The following is a 9,006-nucleotide window of genomic DNA, read 5'->3' as shown; positions in this document are numbered from 1 at the left end:
ACTGGAGGCTGTAGCCCTTCAGAAGACAGCGTGCCTCCATCATAGACAGATCAATTTAGTCAGGATGGACCAAACTGACTGAGGGCAGCTCGACACCTCTGCCAAAAGTGCCTAAGTACTTGTGGCCCCAGGTTAATCATAGAGACAGAACAAGTGCCTTTATACAGCATTGTGCCTCCATGGAGCCAAGCAATGGCATGGTTTATCTCCAGATGAACCTTCTGAAGGTAGTGAAAGGTTACCATACTAGGAAATGTGCTCTCTCTTTCAAACATTTCAGGCCTTTACATGAAATAGCAAAACTGAGCCTTGTGGTTCCTATGGACTATGTTCATATGTTGCATCTCTCATCAATTAAGTGTGAGACTTGTAAAAGCCTCAAGAGGCAATACTGGAAATAGGAGATACTGGGATGTATATCCTTGTGATGTCCGAGTTTTTAAAGCTGTTCATAAGATCAATTTCAAAACAAAGTCTGTTCAAGGTACTTTAATGGATTGCATCACATCATAGAAACTTACTTTCTCAGAGTCTCAGAGATAACTGCACAGCATCATGCCAGCGTAGCAGCACTCCCAACCCACTGGCAGCACAATCCAACCACTCTTCTGGGGGCTGTTTGAAAGATAAATGAGAAACATAAGACTTTAATTCACACGTAAGGGTCTCTAGGAAAAACAATATACATTTTAAAGGTTTTGATATGGTAGATCATGACATAGACTTCATCCAACAAGTCTCATACCCTTCTATTTGTGTTATGGCTTCTGGGGTCCCAGCCAAGCTTCCACTTTCACATACACTGCAACTGCAGATCTAGCTATGACCCTCAGTTTGTGAGCTGTCTTCTTAACTTCTACATAAATGTCTGTGAATGCACAGACAATACTTAGTAAATCCTCCAGTCGTGAGACATGATTGCACGTGGCTGGAGTACACCCCAGTGCTCCAAGGTTTGGGGAGCTTACAGCTGTGTTGTGGCTGAAATGGGCTGAGGAAGAACTGACACTGTCCATACACAGGGGCCTGCAAGTGCACAGCCCAATAGATTGTTACATCCTCGGAGAAAACCAGGTCCCTGGGACAGAAACAGTTATGCCTGGGAGTGATTAGCTGGTGCTCGAATAAGTGGTGTGCTTCAGGTATCTGTACTGAAAACGGTAAGATTTGGTTCTTAGAAGTGAAGTATATATTCTGCTTGCCTCAAAGCACTTCATGAAGCAGCAGGTAATAGGTCCTGAGCAGTTTTTGAAGTTTAGCCTCCTGTAGTTAGAGACAGAAAGCTGGATGAGTTCCCAACGTACCTCATGCACAGGGCTGCTGTCTGAACTGGGTGTGTGCAAGTAGTCCTCTGTGCCAAGCCTTGTTCCTACAAACTAGGTCACAAGGGCACCACATCATAAAACGATATTAAAAGTAAAAAAATCCCAGATATTTTCTAGAAATAGAAAAGTCGAACGGGGAGAGGGGGAGAAAACATGTGCTTGCTGATGGCTTGGCAGAGGGAAGAGTTCTAGCACAGCAGGAGCCAGCACAGGGCAGTTCAGCACTGACTTTTTTATATAAACCCTGAAGTATGGGAACTGAGCCCACTGTAGAGAAAAGGTGTTTTGCTGTCTGAAGAACAATATTTGCACCTATGCTGGTTTTAAAATAACAGATTTCAGCATGAATTGTAGTGTTAAAGAAGAACAACAGCAATGAAAGAAGATATACATATCAAGTTTGACACTGCCCCTTTATTTTTGTAAACTTTAGTGGAGAAAGGGAAGGGGAAAACATTGGAAAGAGCTGAAAAGAGTCAAAATCAATTTACTGCAGACCTGGAGTTTCAACATTTGACAAAGGGAATGAACATGAATGGAAACTAAATTGAAACTTAGCCTTCCCTCATTCAAAACACTCTATCACTGCTACTAGTCGGCTACAACTGGAAGAGACAATTTAATAACCAATAAACAACTTTCAAGTTGTACATCTGTTTTAGTGTCTTCAGAAAGCTGCACAAAAGGAGAAAAAACAGCAAAAGCTGAAGTCAAGGCTTAGGTTCAAGAAAACCCTTGATAACACACTTATAAAATGTGTAGGGGGTTTTGCACATATGTTGTCGCACAAGGGAAATAACACACTAGACAAAAGAGATCATTTGATCATTCTTTTAAAAATCTATTCTTTCCTTCAGATATAAATGTTTATTAAAAGCCTTGAGGGCCTTTTTTTAATCTTTATATTTCATGAAGCCAGGAATATTGCACTTATGTTTTAAAGCTGGATTTAAAAAGTTTGTTTCCCTTTTCCCCCCTCCTTTGGAACTGAATACAATAGAATGAAGACTTTCATTTTCTTTCTCATCTTTTTGCTACTCCTTTTATTATGCCTAAAATATGGGAGGGTGGGGGTTGTGTCATCTCCGTAAAACCTCTGCTGTCATTGTCTGGAAACTGAATAACAGTATTTAAAGTAATGCCTCTATGCTTGTAAATGTAATTTTACAACGGAGCAGAGAACTTCTTTTCTGATGAAACCTTTCATTTATCTGTTTTAAACTACATCATGATCTTGATTTTCATTTTAATCTCACTACTCATTCCAAAAAAACTATGCTTGTTTTTATGAAGTTTAATAAGTTCAAGTAGACCAAAGGAGAGAGAGAGGGAGAAAAAGAAGTGAGAACATCTGAAGGAGTAAAAATAATATGTGAAAAGCACTCATTTTGGTTTCAGGCTATTCATTGCATTTATCATGTCTTTAATGTTTAACTTCAGTTTGGGTTACATTCCCTGACTGAGATACAGAGATTCTCTGAAAATTGAGGTTTGAAATAGAAAATCAGCAATAACCTCATCTGGAACACAAGAAACCTCAGCAGAAGGGACAGAGCTGAGAGTGCTGCCACTTGGGAGCTGTGAATGAAAAAGAGAAGCCTGCCTGTCATCTGTGTTTTGTTTTTCAAATGTGCAAAGAAAATAAGAGCTGAAAACATGCTTTATGTTCTAATTCTGCTGTGCCTGCCCTGGGAGCACTGCTCACATACCCCACCGGTGCAGAGCATGACATGCCACGGTTCCTGCGCTCCCATCGCTCACCCTTATGTTACTGCTCAAGTATGCATTCAGAAAAGAGCCAGCAGATACAGCAGATTTATTCTGGTTGTTGAGGTCAAGGACTCCTTTCTGGTTTTCTGATTCAGCTGAGAGGGAACTCTTTCCTCATAACATTAAACAGGCTCTCTGCTTTGCAATCCACACTTTATCAGTGTGCACCACTGGTAAAAAAAACATGTGAGAGTATTTTTAAAGGAAATTATTTATCAATCTAAAGCACCACTGAGTTTTGAGCTGTCTCCAGTGCCAAAGTTAGGGGGCTTTCAGCAAAGCACAGTATCTGCATGCGCCGCTGTTCAGAGGCTCCAGCTGCTGGAAGCTCTTGCAAACCATGTAAGTAAAGGACTTTATTTTGATGGAGCAGACTTTGTACTTCTCTTGCTTCATAACAACTTTGAGATAATCTAAACTTGAGATTAATTTCCCAGTATGAGTAACATCTGCATGTTGACACAATAAATAACTAACTTACCTTTCTAGAAATGTTTGCCTGTGAGTAGTGTAAGGAGCAGAATCAGTGCACAGCTTGGGCAGGGCAGGCTCTCTTTGCTTTTCTGATCACTGACCATACCTGTTCTTTGTGATCACTATAGAGGACTCTCAGATTTTTTTAACCTCTCATTATTCTGATTTCAAGGGTAATGGGAAGCTGGTAGGAAAACATAAAACCTGTGCAAAGGAAATGAAGAGCAGAAGTATAGTTTATAAAGCAGGATCAGTGAACCCTAAACTGATGTGTAACTCCCATGTTGAACTTGTGGTCTTGTGAGATTTTACATTCTTTATAGTGACATCTAACAGGTCACTGTTTATGTGACAAAGAAGAATGGCAGAGGAAATATTTTGGTTGATTTGTAAAATGTCTCTTGATTTTCACACTCCTATTTAAATTAATTGCTTTCTGTATGGTTATTTGAAGTTTATTGGAGAGGGCGGATTAACTTTCTTGGAGCTTCATGGTTTCATTTGAGGTCATGAAATACTTCCTTGTTCTCTCTGCTGTTCATGAATGTACCAGCATCATCAGGCCTGGCAGACAGGTTTTGCAATCCCAAATTTCTTTTCTGTGAGGTCCCCCCGCCCTTTTAATGGCTGTCCTTATGTGAATAGGGTGACTAATGAATGAAAACTGGTCGTTGTGCCAGAAAGCTTTTTTAGTTCCACTGACCAGGTAACAGGTAGCATTAACCCAAGTCAGAAATGTCATCCTCTCAGGATTCCCAGTATGTGCCTATCCAGAAAGTCTCTGGCCCCCTTGCATTCCTTTCAGCCTTTCCAAAAGCTCCCAATCTCTCTGACTTTGCACCTTCTATTTGGCTCACACTTTCTCTTAGCTCCAAATAATTCTTAGCAGTTCTTTCCTTCCACACCCGTATGTATGAAAGGACCAAACTCTGCCCTCCAATCCTCAGAGTGGAAATCCAGCCTGTGCCCACAGGACAATGCCAACTGTACTGCAGTAACCTCTTTCCTCAAGTGCTCAGAGGAACACTGCCCCAGAATGCTTACTACCTTTCCCAGCTCTCCTGCTGACCTTCTTTTTCCTGGCAATGTAAGATCCACCTGTGGAAAGGGACATTATCCATTAAGAGAGATGCCCATGGCTCATTGAAGTCAATGGGAAGACCTCCCTGACTTCAGCCAGTCAGACCTGGGTGCCCAAACAGCTAGGGAATTAACAGACGCGCTAGGATGTGGAACTGTAGCATGCTGCCCCAGTGAAGCTGGGATGTCAATTTCCTGAGCAAGAACAGGGAAAGGCTTTGCAGGGAGAAGTTTGCAGGGTGATAACAATCACATTTTGAAGGTGCATTGGCAGGAAAGAGCCAGAGATGTGGGGGATAAGTGTGAAAGTTAGATTCCACTGCAGATGAAGGAAGAAGATGTTGCTTTCAAGAGTGTTTGCAGAATGACAGTTTAATTTTCCAATGCAGATATGGGTAAGAACTGAGGTAATTTTTCTGTTTTTACCTCATTTGCAGCTCAGCTCTCACACACCTAGCTGGTGTAACTGCACTCCTGGGAGAAAACAGCTGTTGGTTGTATTTGTGGAATTTATGTATATTCACATGCTCCATCAGGCTCTTGGCAAATGCATCTTTTGAGCTCTAAAGCTTTCTGAACCTTTCATATAGTCCTTTGCTTTGAAGCAACAGATGTCTGTGACAGGCAGATGGTTACAACTTTGAATCTGAACATCTTTAAATGCTTTGTTGTGTATATTTTGTAGAGAGAAATGTGTTCTGTCTTACTATGCAGAATTAATGCATTAAATAAAAAGCATCCATGTTTGGATGCTTGATGTCTCTTACAAGCTTGCAAACCAATAAACCACACCTGTTTTAGGATTGTTTGTTGTGATATATCTTCACCCCATTACTCCGTTTGTGTTTTCAAGTTACAAACCAACTGCAAAATGCACTAATCTGATGCTCAGTGTAAACAAGCAAGCAACAAAAAAGAGTCAAAAGAGCTGCCCTGGTCGTCAATTGAATTCTCACTGTAATGTATACTGTGAGCAGGCTGAAATCTTCCTCTTGCAGAACTTCCCAGAGGAAATAACACAGTGCCTATGAAAATAACTGAGGGAAAAAAAATCTTTTGATCTTTCTTATTCTAAAACTTCCTTTTCCAGGAGATACAGCTATGAAATTTGATGAGCACAGAAGCTAAGAACATAAGATCTTAGGATAGGAATAAATTTGGGGACACAATCGGGAAGAATAAATCTCAAATAAGAAGATAACTCTGATTTTCTTTCAAGGAAATGAAGCCAGATAAACAGATTTCATCTGACTGATTTGTTATTGGATATGCATTTTCTGCTCTAAAAATTATAGTTCTTTCCCTCTCCACCTGACTTTAAGGCTTGAAGAATTTGTTTTTCAAAGAAATCTCTTGAGATAGACTGCGACATGTGTGAACTGTTTAAACCTGATTTAGTTCAACTTACAAAAGGATTACTGCACAGATTGTTGAAGGCTTTGTTAATTAAAATGACTTAAGATATGTTACTGCATGAACTCAGTGCTTACACAAGGCACTAGCCTGGCTTGACAGAAGAGGTATGTTTCGTTTTAACCAAGTTTTGGAGGTTTTACCTCCACCTTTAGGGATGTTGAAAGGTTTATGGAGCTGGAGGGGTGCTAGAAGAGCTTAGTGGTGATGCAGGTTATGCTCTTTCCCTCCTTTCCCCCTGTCTCCATTCCCTTCACAAACTTTTTCCTTTCTCATTTATTCAGCACACAGTAACCTCTTCTACCAGACTGCCCCAGAGGACAGGTTTTCCTCTTCAGCATCTCAGATCAGCCTGTCTTTACTCCACTGCATCATGGGTAGTGTTCAGCCTCGCTGGAAAAGTGAAGGCTTGGGATGGAGAAAGGACCCGATGGAGACAGCATGCTCTGGCAAAGCTGATGGACCAAAGAGCCCACTGTTTGGACTTCAGTGGCTAGTCCCCACCTGCAGACACAAGCCAGCTAGTTCACATTTAAGCAAGGCTACTGACCATTGTAGTCTGTTGCCCAAAGCTAATGGCTGCTTTAATTACTGCCTTGTCTGGTTCTGCTTTTGCTGGTGGTATCCTCATCCAGATGACTTCTGGGAACAGCCATTGCCCAAGGCAACAGCAAACCAACAGAACCGTTAGTCCGAACAAAGAGAGCAGTTCTTTCAGTTCCACTTTGAGAGTTTTAAGATCTCTTCTGTATCCTGTAGAGTAGGGTTTAAAAGAAAAAGAAGGGGGGGCAGGGGGGATTGTTGAAAGGTTCTATTTTAGAGTCTAATATTTGACAGTCTGAGGTTTAGAAATCTACATACAAATGAGGAGCTGTGAAAACTTCTGGTTGATAGGCTGTCTTTCTTTCTGACAATTCTAATTGTTTAAAGGCTGCAAATGTTCAAATACTTCCAAATCTGCAGTCAGTACTCTGCTATCTGACAGCAACATAACTCGGAGACTCTCTGAATAAATCCTTCCAATGATACACAGAGATTACGATTTAATGAGTGCCAGACTTCCTTGTTTCTATCACAAAATGTCTCTTTGTGGAGCTCTACAATCCAGTACTCTTTGGTGCAACGCACCTCAGCACACACCTTTTTACATCCCTGGATACCACCTCTTAGGCTTATAGATGTGAGGCTTGAAGAAAGACTGTTAAAGTGAGATCATACCAGAAGTCTGTGAAGATACAGAAAACTGAAGGTAGTTTTCCTGAATTCTGGAAGTATGGCCACCCATAAGTAACAGGTTCTTTGCAAAGAGAATAACCCCTCCTTTAATCCTTGCTGTGCTGCTGTGTGCCTAGAGTCAGAAGCAGGAAAAAATCCTCCAAACACACTAGAAAGATCTTAACCAAAATGTAGTACAAGACAATTAGCAAAACTGACTTTGAAGGACTGTAAGTAGCAAAATAGCCAGAAGTGACCAGTACAGTCAGCCAACACAGTTACCATCACGGTGGTTCCAGTAATGGAAAAGCCCTTGGCAGTCAGGGAAGCAGTGCAGTGGCACAACAGTTTCCAAATGGAAAGCTAGTCTGGAAACTGCTCTAAGCAAACCTCTGCAATGGAAGGTTGGAATGGGAATGTGGCTTTTTGCCTGTAGGCAAATAGACCTGCTGGAACAGGCACTGTCATCCTTAGGTATCAACAGCTGTTAGCTAATGTGACCTACTTTTTAGCTCCTGCTCATTCCTGAAGTTCAGTGAAGTAACTGACATACTTGATTTCTGAAACATAGCTGGGGATAAAGGGGAGGAATCTGCTTCTGTTCATGTTCTAAAGAGAATTCTTCCTGTTAAGAGAGTTTAAGTTTCTTCTGTGACTTTTAAGATGTTTTCTGAAACATCTTAAAAATTCATGCTATTTTCTGAAATAATGGTGAACCAGACTACATGGTAATTAAAACAGTTCCTCCTCTGAACTTCTTCTCCCTTCTGGTTTAATAGCTGATGCTCTGGTAAGTAGTTTCTTCCTTGAGGTGATGTTGATAGATAGTTCACTGAGGTAGCACAGTATCTCAGCCACCTCGCCCCTGCAAGGTCCTTGATAACACTAAGGAATAGTCAGTGTTCACCACAAATTAACTCTGGCAGTTATCAGTAGTTCACATCCTTGACAGCACTGAAAGCCTTTGGTGGAGCACGTAGGAGAAGTTGACAGTTCAGAGAGTCAAAAGAAAGCACTGGAAATGTATTGGGCTATTTTTTTTTTTGTGCAATGGGGAATCAGATTCAGCATCACATCACTGAAACAGCAAGGGCACTACTAGCACCCCCTGATCACTGCCTCATTGCATGAACACTCTCCTACCTACCTGCACAGTGTCTTTAGTAAGTTCCCTGAATCTTCTTCAGAGAGAAAAAAAAATCAGAATAGGGAATTCTAGGGGATTTTAAAAAAAATCTTCAAGATTCAGGAGAACAGTAACACAAGTGTCTCTGCATCCCAAACAGGCAGAATAACTCCGTTACATAGCTGGACACTATGTGGCCAGGTTGGGTTGATCACACCATGGCTCTTACGTTCTGCTCCTTAGAGTGTTTTGTATTCATGGCCATTCCTTGTTCAATGAGGCAAAACTTCAGATTCTTTAGTCAGATTGAGCACCAACAGTAGTAGAACAAGAGGGCAAGAATCCATATAAACTGAATATTAATGTATTTCATCATTATAGTTATTGACAGACACCACATATGCCTAGACTTTTGTAATCTAAAGTTAGGGAAACATCCTTGGTTTATCTCTATCTGCTTTTAAACATTATTTAAACTCCTACAGCTCTCATGTGAATTAAAGAAAAAAACCCAACTTTTGGATGCTCCTGCTTGAATCAAGGTAGTTAAGGCCAAGAAGAGGGACATCACAGAACACAGTAGCTGTGGGGTTTGACAGGTAA

The 9,006-nt window shown here is 41.0% G+C and overlaps 1 protein-coding gene across 1 annotated transcript in view; it reads left to right on the top strand.

The window, feature by feature from the left end:
- Positions 1-3,407: 3,407 nt before the first annotated feature.
- Positions 3,408-9,006, top strand: part of C1QTNF7 (C1q and TNF related 7) — a 31,284-nt gene continuing 25,685 nt past the window's right edge. Inside the window, exon 1 of the mRNA XM_064151422.1 lies at positions 3,408-3,437. The gene's annotated coding sequence lies outside the window, so the exon portion shown is untranslated. The remainder of the gene's footprint in view (positions 3,438-9,006) is intronic.

This window comes from Pogoniulus pusillus, chromosome 11 (assembly GCF_015220805.1).
Source record: "Pogoniulus pusillus isolate bPogPus1 chromosome 11, bPogPus1.pri, whole genome shotgun sequence".
NCBI classification, from domain to species: Eukaryota; Metazoa; Chordata; class Aves; order Piciformes; family Lybiidae; genus Pogoniulus; species Pogoniulus pusillus.
This window is presented reverse-complemented; position numbering and strand designations above follow the sequence as displayed.